Source organism: Puma concolor, chromosome B4 (assembly GCF_028749965.1).
Source record: "Puma concolor isolate L17-30 chromosome B4, mPumCon1.1.hap2, whole genome shotgun sequence".
Taxonomy (NCBI): Eukaryota; Metazoa; Chordata; class Mammalia; order Carnivora; family Felidae; genus Puma; species Puma concolor.
Genome location: NC_141673.1, coordinates 11,018,989 through 11,033,149, shown reverse-complemented (window position 1 = coordinate 11,033,149; position 14,161 = coordinate 11,018,989).

Below are 14,161 nucleotides of genomic sequence, written 5' to 3'. Positions count from 1 at the left end.
TTCTGAGGCCACTCAGATCAGTTCCCGGCCTCCTTCTCACCACAAGCCTGAGGATTTGGGAATCGCAGCCTCCACCCAGCAATGTACTGGTAAATGGTTGACTTCTTCCTCTAGTTCAGTTATTTTTCCTGGTATGCAATCTTCCATGATATGAATGTCTCAAAATGTATTTCTCCAATCTCCTGTTAATGGATATATATGAGTTTGCAAAGCCTGCTTTACAAACAGCTCTGCTATGATCATGTGCGGACTCCTGGAGCTGGCGTGTGAGATTTCTCTAGAAGTGGGGCCGCAGAACTGGAGGCCATGTCCCTATTTTCCCTCAATCGAGACAGAAGTCATGCTTCAGGGGCGCCCATGGTCCACACCCTCGCCTACACTTGCCCTTGTGGCCCTCTTACTTTGGTCAACCTTGTGGATGTGAACTGACATCTCATTGCGGTTTTAATTTATATTAACTTACCTCTGGTGCCGTTGAGCATCTTTGCAAGCATTGATGGGGCATTCGTGTTTTGTGTTCCCTAAATTGCCTCTTCATATTTTTTTTGTCCATTCCTCTATTCTTCTGTATTTATTTGGAGAAGTTCTTTGTATAATCTGATTTCCAAACTTAAATTGCCTATCTTTTTTCAGACCTTTGGGTTTGGGTTGTCTTTTAATCGGTTGTGACTTTGAATGACCAGGTTTTATGTGAATGTAGTCTCCTGTAAACTTCTTCCCTGATGGCGTTGCTTTTGGAGTGAGTTTTAAGAAATCCTTCCCAAAGGAATAAAGAAGGAAAGAAAGAAAAGCAAGAAAGAAAGAAAGAAGGAAAGAAAGGAAGAGAGTGAGAGAGAGGGAAAGAAAGAAAGAAAGAAAGAAAGAAAGAAAGAAAGAAAGAAAGAGAGGGAGGGAAAGAAAGAAAGGGAGAAAGAAAGAAAGAAAAAAAGAAGGAAGGAAGGAAGGAAGGAAGGAAGGAAGGAAGGAAGGAAGGAAGGGAGGGAAAGAAAGAAAAGAAAGAGAAGGAAGGAGGGAAGCGAAGGGAAGGGAAGGGAAGGGAAAGGAAGGGAAGGGAAGGAAGACAGACACTCAGGGGCACCCAGGTGGCTCAGTCGGTTTCCCACCCTTGATTTTGACTCAGGTTATGATCCCAGACATGGGATCCACGCTGAACATAGAGCCGGCTTGGGATTCTCTCTCTCCTTCTGCCCCTTCCCCCCACTACCTCTCTTTTTCTCTAAAGTAATTTTTTTTAAAAAAAGAAAAAAAAGAAATCCTTTCCTATGCCCCATTTCATAAACGATGTTCTCCTACGTTTTCTTCTAAAGCTTTTAAGGTATTGCTTTTATATTCAGGCCTTTATACAGCTGGGACGGGTTTTAGCGTATGATGACATATGGGTTTAATTTCATCGTTTCCATGACCAACTTCTCCGGCACAATTTGATGAGGCGCCCTGCCTGCCTTTACCCCAGTGAGCTGCAGGCCGGCGTCTCCCGGCAGGTGTCTGCACGAGTCTTCCCAGCCCCTCTGGCTGTTGGTCTGTCTGTCCCCCCCGAAACCAGCACAGCACTGCCTTAAATGCCAAAACCCCGTGCCAGCTTTTTATAGCTGGCAGGACAAATTCCCCCCTCTTGAATTTTTTCAAAATGGTTAGCACTGACCTCGTATCAATTTGAGAATCAGCTTGTCAAGTTCCGAGAAAAACTGTGTCAGGATTCTAATTAGAATTCGGCTCAATTTATGGAAGAATTTGGGGGAGAATGGACATCTTGGTAATATTCAGTCTTCCTACCCATTAACCTGTTATATTTCTCCTTTACAGCTTTCAATAAAGTTTTATAATTTCCCCCCAGAAAGGTCATGCATGTTTTTCCATCAGATTTGTTCCTTGATGCGTTATTACTTTTAGTGCCCTCGGAACTAACACCTTTTAAAATTGCATTTTCTGTTTGTCGCTTATATGCAGGGAAAATGTCAAATTTTGCATATTGGACACACACATATATATATATTATACTTGTATATATGGCCATATGGATGGAAATTCTTATTATAATTTATCGAGAGATTTTGCTACTAACAAGCCTAAGACTGTCTTTGTAGACAGCCTTCATTGGTGGCAAATGACACTTTTACTTCCCCTTTTCCCAATTTTTATAATATTAATTTCTTGGATAGTCTGGAGCGCTTCCTGCCGTATCGAATAGAATCGGTGATGGTGGGCACCTTTGTTTTATCTCCGATTTTATTTTTTTGAATGTCTATTTATTTTTGAGAGGGAGAAAGACAGAGCACAAGCAGAGAGAGAGGGAGACACAGAATCCGAAGCAGGCTCCAGGCCCCGAGCTGTCAGCACGGAGCCCGACGCGGGGCTCGAACTCACAAACAGCGAGATCATGACCTGAGCCCAAGTCAGACGCTTAACGGACTGAGCCATCCGGGTGCCCCTTACTTCTGAATTTTAAAAGGGTTCTTCTAGGGTTTCACCATTAAAGATGATGTAGGCTCTTGGCAGATACTCTTATCAGTTAAAGAAGTTTCCCTGTTATTGTTAGTAACGGCCCGTCTTGTTCTGTTTTTATCGTGTTTAATTTAATTGAATGCTTTTTTTTCCCCTGTGGCTGTGGAGACGTGAATAACACTAATACAGTTCCTAGTGCTCAGTCACCCATGCATTCCTGCATAAACCTAACCTAGTCACTCTGGGGAACGCAGCTGACGGTCCCTCAGTGGCCACTGCCCCCTTCTTCTTTTTGGTAACAAGCCTCCAGGACTTACAGCCAGCCACATGCTCGCCCCCGCTCAAGATCAAACTTCTCAGTGTCCCCTGCAGCGAGGTGTGGCCTTGTGATTAAGTGGAGGGATAGGTTGGGGGTTGGGGAGGAAGGGTGTGCGTGGAATTCATGTGTGCAACTTATGAGTCATCATCTCCTTGAAGGCTTAAACCATTTGTCCTGTCCATCATTTTTTGCTCCTCTCCCCACCGCCCAGCAAATAGAAATGCTGGCACAATCCTGGACATGCAGCGGGTGGTAAATCAGGATGAGTCACCCCGGAGGGACGTGAGAGAGAAATGCACTGTGTCTTCTTTAAGGCACTGTGCTTTGCGGGGTTTCTGTTGTCACAACCTAAACTATACCCTATGGAATGTGGTCTCAATGATTGTCTTGTGTATATAGCGGGCTTCAAATGTCAATATCAGGGGGGGGCGGTCCCTCGTTCACCAGTGCAATTGGCCAGTGGTGTTCCTTTCTCCTGTTGCCTTTGGGGGGGGGGGGGGGCCGGGGGGGTAACCAAGGTTATGCTAATTTCACTAGCTGAGTGAGTGACATTATCTCTTTTTCTATTTTTAGAGACATACGAAATTATCTCTACCTTGAATACTCTGTAACATTTACAAAGCCATCTGGGCCTGGTTTTGGAATTCATGTGAGAGAAAAAAGTGTTAGCTCTTCAATGACTAATTCAGTTTATTTAGTGGATGTATATGGGACTCCTTGGAATTTCTACTACTCCTGGAACCACCTTTTCTATATGTTTCTAGAAACAGTTTAGATAGTTTTCTATTTTGTTTGGGTTCTCAAAGTTATTGATAGAAAGCTATTCATAGCATCATCTTATAAACGTTCAACGTCTCCTTTTCAATCTGCTACATCCCTTCTTTTCATTCCATATTATTTCGCTTCCATCCGTTCTGAATTGCTCCCCAAATTAGTTTTATTATGCTTTCCAAAGAACCAACTTTCGGCCTTTTTAATCCTTTCTATTATGCCATTTTTTTCCCACCTAACTAACATCTAGTCTTTTCTTTATTTTTTCCTTTATTTTTTCTTTGGGTTTATTGCATTATTCTTTTTTTACTTCCCAGTTTGGAATGCTTCGTTCATGAATTTTCAGCCTTGTTTTGTTCAGAATAGAAGCTTTAAAGGCTATAAATTTTCCTCAAATACTACATTAGCTGCAACCTACAATTCTTTCTTAATCGCGGTAAAATATACATAAAATTTGTCACAACCTATGACTTTGGTATATAAAACTTTATTATGTTTTAGTTCTACATATCTGAAGATTTTCATTACGATTTTCTTTTTTGATCAATGAGTTATTTGACACTGTTAATTTTCAGATGCTAGGGGAAAGGATCGTTCTCTTTTTGGCTACTGTGTTCTTAGTGGTCTTGTGGTCAAAGAACATGGACTGCATCACACTGGTTCTTTTAAATTAGTTGAGGCTTGCTTTATGTATGAGCTAATATGAGGCTCATTTTTCCATTAATGTGCAGATAGTCAGCGTTCTATATGTGTCTAATAAAACAAAGATGTTAACTGTACTGCTCAAATCTTTTATATTATTACAAGTTGTTTTCATTTGTTTTGCTTGATCTATCAGCTACTAGAAAGGTATGTCACCTCTTCCACCATGACGGTCAATTTGTCAATTCTCCTTGTAACCCTTTTACTTTTGCTTTATAAATGTTTAGGCTGTGTCATCAAATGCATACAACTTTCGAATTATTTTATCTTACGAAAATTTTGTTAACCTTTTATTAAAATAGCAGCCAGCATTTTAAAAGTCTTCATTCTATTTATTATGCTATATTTTAAGCCAGTACTTACAAATTATTATAGAAATAAAAGCCCCATTTGGGGCACGTGGGTGGCTCAGTCTGTTGGGCATCCAGCTTCCGGCTCAGGTCACGGTCTCGCGGTCCGTGGGTTCAAGCCCCGCGTCGGGCTCTGCGCTGACAGCTCGGAGCCTGTTGCCGGCTTCAGATTCTGTGTCTCCCTCTCTCTCTCTCTGCCCCTCCCCTGCTCGTCCTCTCTCTCAAAAATAAATAACACATTAAAACAACACATAAATAAATAAATAAATAAATAAATAAATAAATAAATAAAAGCTTTAAAAAAACGAGGAAATTCCTGAGGGGTGGGGGTGCCCTGAGTGTCCGTGGCACGCCCCCTGGAGGGGTGCTGGGAGCCCATTTGGATGGAGGTCTGCTCTGCCTTGGATCAGCTGCACGTTCAGTGTCACAATCAAAAGAGATGGCAGAAGCGGGGGGGGGGGGGGGGGCAGTTCTAACAGCCCCCAGTGGCTGGAGTATGGTCCCCAGCCTGGCAGGGTCCTCCCAGAGTCCCTGGGCTCTGGGATCAAATTACTAGAAGGTGGATTCAGACAGAAGCAGATGATCGTTTCCCACCCCCAACCCAGCTTCCCGGACTGACCACCTCGGGCCACTCCCCATTTCCGGTCATCTCTCTCCTTCCTGGTAGAGGAGCCATATTTGGGCCCAAGGGCTCCGTGGGACAAATTTGGGGTCTGAGAAGGGGACTTTCTCCTCGGAGATCCTCACCAAGCCCTAGGTGCAGGGTGCAGACCTCTCTCTTCATCAACGGCTTTCCTTCTGCCCCCAGTTCAGGTTCTGTGCCCCGGACACACCCAGAGACAGCCAGGCTCCCACGGCCCCCTGCCCCAGACCTCAGGGAGCACCCCTAGGCCACCCTCCTGCAACTTCTAGGTAGACAGTGCAGCTCCTTCTGGTGCCTTGCAGGTCCCTTCTGGTCTACTTCATACACCTGCACCTAGGACGCTGTCTTGGCCTTTCTCTTCACACCCTCGGGGGCATCCCAGACCCTCCATGGCTCCCACCGCCATCCCGGAGACCTGCTGGAGACGCCCTCACCCGACCTCGGAATCCCACTGACCCCTCCAACTCCACGTCTCCCCCCAGTCCCCCTCCCAGGACAACACAACCATCCCACTCTCCTAACCTGGGACCTGGACACAAACATTTGTTTAAGTTGTTTTTTTTCTTGTTGTTGTTGTGGTTGTTGTCACGTTTTAGTGTTTTCACATTACCTTTGAATGAGTAATACATTCACACGGCCCCAAATTCAAAAGATATGAAAGATCGGACTATGAGAAGTCAGCCTTCTGGCCCACCACCCGGCCACCCCGTCCCTCCTAGGGAGCCACCTCCGTTGCCAGTTTCTTGCGTGTCCTTCCGGGGATCTTCCAGGGGAAACAAGCATCTTCCCCCCCAAAAAGGACCCCACGATTGCTGGCGGCTTGCCCCTTGCTGGTTTGCATTCATATTTCCCTTGAAGCTTGTTCTGTATTCGTGGAGAAAGAGCTGCCTCCTTCATTTTTGCAGATGAACAGAATTCCGTTGTGCAGGCGTCCCAGAACTCATCTAATCAGTTCTCTTTAAAGGACCGTTCGGTCCCCCCCCCCACCCCCCCAGGCCACGTACAACAGTGTGCATGCGCAGCTACGCCAGGGGCCAGTATCCGAAGGACCCTCTGGGGGGGGGGGTCGCTGTAGGATCAGCGGGTCGTTTGTGTCAAATCCCTTCCCGGGGGCTGTGCCCAGTCACCCTCCCACCAGCAGCGCGGGGGGGGGGGGGGGGGGGGGGGGGGAAGGGGGAGCTCATCCCCCACGGTCTCCCCCCCAGCAGACTTGCAGACTCTCTTATCTCTGACCCTCCAGGAGGCAAAAAATGATACTGCTGGGGAGCGTTCATTTGCATTTCTTTTCCATTTGCATTTCTCTCCGCGTGAATGAGCCATGAGCCTCGGAGGGTTAAAAGCCTTCGTACTTCCCTTTTCTGCTAACTGTGTTTCCAGAACCCTTTGCCCAGGTTCTTAGCCGGTGCTGGTGTCTTTCATCGATTTCCATAGTAGGGAAATGAGCTGTTGGTCACACAAGGGACCACGTTTTCCCAGTTTGTCGCCGGCTTTCCCAACGGTGGCTTGAGCCCCGAAGTTTTTTTGTTTTTTTTTTGTTTTTTTCAGGTTTATCCCGTTCGGCCCATCAGCCTTTTCTCTTACGGCTCCCCCGTTCTTTGTGAGTCTTAGAAAGGCCTCGGCCACTCTGAAATCACATTTTTTTTCATTGTTTAATTTTTTTTTTAAGTTGCTTTAATGGTTATTTATTTTGAGAGAGAGAGAGAGCACGAGCAGGGGAGGGGCAGAGAGAGGGAGAGAGAGACTCTGAAGCAGGCTCCCCAGCGGTCAGCGCAGAGCCCGATGTGGGGCCCGATGAGCCGGACCCACCCAGGCACCTCCGAAATCCCATTTTTCGAACATTCTTCTATGGCTTCTGCTTGGAGTGTTATGGTTTAGCTTCTTACATGTGGTTTTTGGCTGCATCTCACATGGCAGATGCTACTTTATTTTTTTTTCCAGGTTCCCGGTGCCTTCCCTCCACTGGGTCCCAGCACGGGCCCCTTCAGGGCACTGGGCTTCCTGCCTCGGATTCTTTCTCCACTTGGGCTCCGTCTCTCACTTTCTACCCGGCAGCTTTAGTCAAGAACGCAGATAGGTGAGGAGCGCCTGGGTGGCTCCGTCGGTTAACCCTCCAACTCTCTTATTTTAATTTTTTTTTTTTTTTGAGAGAGAGAGAGAGAGAGACAGAGAGAGAGAGAGTGGGGGGAGGGGCAGAAGGAGAGGGAGACCCAGAATCTGAAGCAGGCTCCTGGCTCTGAGCTGTCGGCACAGAGCCCGACTCGGGGCTTGAACTCACGAACCGGGAGATCATGACCTGAGCCGAAGTCGGACCCTTCACCGACCGAGCCACCCAGGCGCCCCAAGCCTCCAACTCTTGATTTTGGCTCGGGTCATGATCTCCCGGCTTGTGGGTTCGAGCCCCGCATTGTGCTCTGCATTGACGGTGTGGAGCCTGCTCGGGGTTGATTTCAGCTCGGGTCATGATGGCACCATTCATGAGTTCGAGTCCCCCATCGGGCTCTGTGCTGGAGGCACAGAGCTGCTGGGGATTCTCTCTCTCCCTCTTGCTCCCTGTCTCTGCCCCGCCCCTGCTCACATTTTCTCTCTCTCTCTCTCTCTCTCTCTCTCTCAAAATAAATAAAGTTAAAAAAAAATGCAGATAGGTGAGTGTAGGCGCTGCGGCCCAGGAGACCTCCCAACTGTTAATGGGATCCTGTTTGCCCTCAGTGAGGCTCGCTGTCATTCAGGGAGGGAGGGTCCCATGCTTGTCCCCACCCCCACTCTTGTCCCTCTCCCACGCCCAAGCCTGACCCCTGGGAGGTCTCCATAGCCACACTCAGGGTGGCCTTGCCCCCGCCATCCCCCCCTTCCCACCCCAAATCCCCGCCCTCCCTCTTCTGCCCAGCCAGGTCCCATCTCTTCTCCAAGACTGGGTCCCCTAGCACCCTCTGCTCCCCTCCCCAACTCCTTAGCCTTCTCAGGGAAGGGAAGTAGCAGGGACCCCCCCTCCACCCCGCCTGGCAGCCTTCAGGCAAGCACAAGCCGAGGTCTGGCCACACCTCTGCTCTGACCAGACAGAGACAAGGGGTCTTGGGGCAACCTCACTCCATGCGATGCCTCCTCCGCATCTTGTCCAATGGGCGCGTCTTGGGTTTTGACCCTCAAAGTCCCCTTCCTCCTCCATGGACCCCCAGGCCATTTAACCCCTTCACCCCTGCCTTTCTCCTTGTGTCCTGGCCTTGGGATGCCAGCCCTCTGGGTCCACTGGCTCCACTGTTGGTGGGGGGAGGGGAACCAGGGGATGCTGATGCTGAGCAGGGAGGGGAGACACCTTCAACCCTAGGGTGGGTGGGAAGGACGGCCTCCTGCCTGCACGTCCCCTGGGGCCAGTGTTAGGTTGACTCACATCATGCTCATCATGCAACACCTATTTAACAAGCTCGTCCTGGGTGCTAGGCCCTGGGGAAATGGCAGTGGGCAAAGCAAACGTCCCTGCCCCCCCCCCGGGGGGTTCACATGCTGGTAGGGACATAGTGTAATGATAATAAAGGTGGCAAAAAGTGTCACAAAGAGAAGAGAAAGACAGAGAGGGGAAGAAGACAGCTTCATTAGAAGCCAGACTGAGCTGGGCAAAGATGGGGGGGAGGGCCCTGCGGGCGGGAGGGCCAGCCAAGGGCAAAAGTGGAAAGAAGCGCGGAACATTCCAGAGGGCCAGAAGGCCGGTAGGGCTCAGTGACACGTACGAGCACAGCAGGCGGGAGGCCAGGCCCTCCAGACGGCTTTGCCTTCTGTCCTCGAGCAGGGAAACCCCATCTGCATCGAGAAGACGCCCCCTGGCGGCCGTGTGAGGAAGAGACCCAAGGGGGACCAAGTTCAGAGGCTGGGACACCCCGCCCTCACTGAAGTGTCCAGGCCAGACGACAGAGGCTGGGACCAGGGAGATGATGGTGGAGGACGGGAGAAGGGGCCGGACCCAGGACCTATGCTGCGGGGTCCACAGGATTTGCTGACGCAGTCAAGGATGGGACCAGCTTCGTTCTTAGCGATCTCGCAGACTGAAGTGCCATTTAACCAGGAGGGGGTAACCTGGAGGGGAGGGTTTGCCGGGTCAGGAATCCAGGCTTCCGTTCTGGACCTTTTGGTCGAGAAGCCTGTCGGACAGGGGCATGCCAAGTGTGCGGTTGCACGATGAGTCTGGAACGAGGGGAAAGATCCAGGGCGGACACAGTGAGCAGGCCCCGTTCTCCCTGTATCTCTGGCCTGGTGGCTCCTGGTCCCCTTTTAAGTACTTTTCAAACCCTCAGCCTGCATTGCCTTGGGCTCCTTTTCCTGGCTCTGCGTCTCAGGGGACCCTCTCCATTGCGGGCGACGGCAAGATGTCAGGAAGAGGCAGCCCAGGCCTGGAGCCGCACCCCTGCGGCGTCCGGGCTCCGGGCAGTGGCGGATCCAGAAGCTCAAAGCGTATCATCCAGACCTCATCTCTTGCCCTCCGTCTGCGCGCTCGCTTCCCGCCAGGGTCCTTCTGGTGGCACCACCAGCTCCAGATCGGCGTCATCCTCCCGGCTAGAACTCACAGCTGAAAGCGGGTTTCGTTCTCCCGGTTGTCCCAGCAAAAATCCCACGGCTGAACCCCGTTGGCCCTACTTTGGTCACAGGCTCACTCTTGAACCTGTCACCACGGCCAGGAGACGGAATGTCGTGAGCCGGTCGTCAGTCTTGCCTTCTCCACGCCCTTCCTGGATCTGGGCAGGCATCAGCCTCGTAAATCACACGGTGGGTGTATCCCCAGAAGTTGGAGGAGCCGTTTTCCACGGCCGCCCCACCATTTTCACCTTCCCCCCAACAGTGCCCGTGGGTTCCGATCGCTCCACGTCCTCGCCAACGTTTATTTTTTGGTTTTGCGTGTGTGTGAGAAAAGTTATCCTGACGGGTGTGAGGTGCTATCTCATTGCAGTTCGGACTGGCCTCTCCCCAGTGGCGAGGGAGACTGAGCGTCCCCGCGTGTGCCCATCGGCCTTTAGTACGTCTTCCCTGGAGAGGTGTCTGTTCAAGTCCTTTGCCCGTTTTTGAATCAGGTTGTTTGCTTTTTTTTTTTTTTTGTTTGTTTATTTATTTGTCTGTTTGTTTATTTATTTATTTATTTAGAGAACACGAGCAGGGGAGGGGCAGACAGAGGGAGAGACCGAATCCCAAGCGGCTCTGGGCTGTCAGCGCAGACCTTGAACTCACGAACCGTGAGCTCATGACCTGAGCCGAAATCAAGAGTCAGACCCTCAGCCGGCTGAGCCATGCAGGCCCCCCTGCTTTTTTATTGAGGCCGTTCGGGGAGTTCTCTGTAGGTTCTGGGCGTTCATGCCTTATCAGATATAAAGACTTAAAGTAAATATTTCCTCCCATTCTGTGGGGTTTTTACTGTGTTGATGGTGGGGTTTGACTCACAACATTTTTAATTGTCATGGCTCGCCCAGGATGGGCGGCGAAGAGGCGAACTCGGACCATCTAAACGCAAATGCTGGTTCTTAGCTACAGACAGCCGGACGGATGGACAGGTGATGAAGGGATGGACGGAAAGTGGATGGCGGGAGGTGGAGGGAGGCCGAGAAGGGGGACAAATGAACAGTCGGGGGGGGGGATTCCGTGGGAGGGCAGCCCAGCCCCTCCCCACCTGTCCCCCCAACAGGGCCGGGCTAGGGGGAGGCAAGTAGGGCATCACCTCGGGCACAGAATCTGACAGAACCCAAAAATTCACCAATCAGCGTAAATACTACTTTGTGCTAGCTTCATAAATCAAAATCCGGGCAATAAATCATGGTGAACAAAACATCAACAACTCACATAAAGATAGGACCTGGGCCAGCCCTCGTACGACCCCAGCCCCCTCACCTTGGTCCAGGCCCTACCTACCTGTCCTCCTGGCACCTCCTGGCACCTCCCTGTCCCCTTCCGCCACCTGAGGCCAGCAATGGAGGGTCAGGAGCGACAGAGCCGAGAGGGAACGGGAGGACAGAGTTTCCAAGTTTCCAGGCCCGGCTCAGCCTGCAGTCAATGCCCAAGACCCCTGGGAAGCCCCAGGCTGTGGCTTCTCTGAGTGGCATCCCTGCGGCCACCACAGGGCGGAGCCCGCGGGCCGGCTTTGGTCTCCGGGGAAACCCAGGAAGAGGGAACCAAGGGGCCAGACCCTCCGGTGCCCCCCTGTCTGGTTCCTCCTCGCAACCCAGGCTCCCAGGAGCTGATGACCCCCGGCCGGGCCCCCTCACTGCCCCAAGGCCGCAGTGCCCAGTGCTAGCTGCCTTTTGTGGCCCCTTCCAGGCAAACCCCCACGCCTTCCTTCATGGGAGGTGCCGTCATTATCCCCGCTTTTATGGAAAAGGAAACCGAGGCCCAGAGAGGGAGAATATATGCCTTCTGGGCATGTCTAAGGGTGAAGTGAGCACACAGTCCCATCTTGTGGAGTTGGAGACCAAGGCTGAGCACGGCTGAGTGACTCAGCTCCCGTCGCACGGCCAGGAGGGACACAGCCAGCAGGCGAAGCCCGGGTTGGCCTCGGTGCGGGCCCCGTGCTCTTTCTGTGCCCTCCTGTACCCTCGTGCCACCCCGTGTGACCCCCACCTGTCAGGGGTCCCGGCCTGCAGACTCGGGTCCAGATAGAAAGTTCTAGAAGGTGGGAGTCAGGAGCCCTTTGTCCCTCCCACCCTGGTGCTGACTCCGGCCAAGACGCATCCCCCATCTGTGCCAGGGTTGTCTCAGGACCCCGTGGATCCAAGGCCACGCGGAGAAACCAGATGCGGCCTCCTCCCCGGCACACTCCCCGGTGTGGGCTGAGCCACAGAGCCTGGGCGGCAGCTGAGGGAACAGAAAAGACAGTAGGAAAAGAGAATGGAAACGAGACCCAGGGCGCTTGGGCCCCCGCCTCCCGCCCCAGCCACGGCCATTCTCTTCCTTAAGGGGAGAGACCCCAGACAGCCCCGAGGATCCTTCCAGCAGAAGCTTCAGGGATCACATGTTCACTGCAGTCACTGGCCGGTCACCTGGGGCAGGAGAGAACACAGACTGCTCAAGACAAAGAAGGATCGCCCTTCGTGCTGTAGCCTAGGGCAGAGGGAAGAGTGACAGGCGGTGGCCAGCTTCCAGAGGGTCTCCTGGGTCATGTTATGGAGTCTCCAAGCCACCTGGAGGTCCAGCCCCTGATGGTTTTTAAGGGAAGAATGATGTGACCAATTGGCTTTCAAAGCAGGAGGTCATGGCCGTGGGGTGGGGGTGATTCTGTCAACCCACAAGGAGCAGCTGGGTAGCCCCGGCCTTCCCCCCCCCCCCCCCCCGCCGCTGTGCCCATGAACCCGAGAGCTGAAGAGAAGAGACCAAAACGGCAGAAAGGAGACCCATGAGGCCATGTGTAAACAGATCATTCCGTTAAAGTCTATAAATTACACTTTGGCGCAAAAACAAAAACAAAAAAGGCAGAGACCCCAGGATAGACTGCACCTGATACAAGTTTAAGGCCTCTGGTATCAGGTTTCAATCTTTTGAAGAACCGACAAAAACTCTAGAGGAGTGGCCTCCAAAATAACTAGAACTGATGTCCCAGAAATATGACTCAGTCTCAACCACAAGATCACAAAAGTCAGAACCAAACTCTGGGCCGGAATCCCTGCATATTGGCAACGGCACGCGCTGAGCCTCTGGTTCCTGGTCTGTAAAGCAGCGAGGGCAGACGGCAGACGGGACGCGCCTGGGCCAGGGGAATCCTCTGGCCTTTCCCCCTCCAGCTGCCTTCCCCTCTGGGCCCTCCTCCCCTCCCGGCGTGTGGGGGAGGGGGTGTGTGTGGGGGGGTATGGGTCCCTTCCTGCCACAAATGCCTGTGTCTCTGGTGGCCTGACTCAGGTAGAGTCGCTCCTTCTTAAAAACACCCTGCCCACCCCCACCCCAGCCCCGGGGGGGGGGGGACCCCCACCTCTTGATCTGTTCTGGGCACCCCACCTCACTGCCTCCACTTCCTCAGCTCCCCCTGCCTGCGGCCCCCCCGACCCCGCCTCACCACCTCCCACCCCGAGCCGCTAACCCACTGGGCGCTCAGAGACCTTCACTTCCCCAACACCCACCAGAGACACAGCTGAGCACTTCTTCAAAGGCCCTCATCTCAGGGTCTCTGACTATGCCTGGGTTTCCTCCGGGTCTCACCTGCTCCCTCCTCCCCACCCCCATCGCTGTAGTAGCATCCTCTCCCCGCCCCCCCACCCCCGCCCCTGCAGGGCCCCCCCAGGCTAACACCTTGGCTCCCACCTGCAGCCCCCTCCCACCCCCCTCCCACCCACAAGCTGCAAATGCCTGGTGCTCTTTCCCAGGATCCAGTGTGAGCACGGGCCCGCCTGGGCCTAAAGGGGTGAGCAGAGCCCTGGCGCATGTGGTCATACAGGTACAGGCACCCGAGACAGCCGAGGCCATCTAGCGACCACCGCAGGGAGACGCGGCCTCTGGCTTCCGCCAGACCTCAGCCCCAGCCCACCCCACAACACAGCCACCCAGGCTCCCTGGAGGCTTCTGCTCCTTTCAGGCCCCACTCCAGTGAGCTTTCCAGAAGGGACAGAGCCCCCTGCCTGCACACGATCTGCCTGCATATGCTTGATGGGCAAATGTGTGTTCCTGTCCCCAGCAGAAGCTGCTGTCCCCAAACTCCTACCACCTGTGTCGGAAAACGGAAGTGGAAGTCCGGGAGCAGCTGAGTGGAGGGTGCGGGCCTGGGAGAAGGCGTGGGGGGAGGGAGAGACCTGAGACAGAACTAATCCCACCCTCCGCCCCATCACAGCCTCTGAGCTTTTCCGTGCTGTTCCGTGAACCTGGAACAGCTCCACCACCACCTTCTCTGAAGCACAAACTCCTGCCTGATCTTCCGTAGCGTTCTCTCCTTTCTCGTACAAATAGCCAAGGCTCTGGCCGGGCATCCCTGCCCTGGGAAGC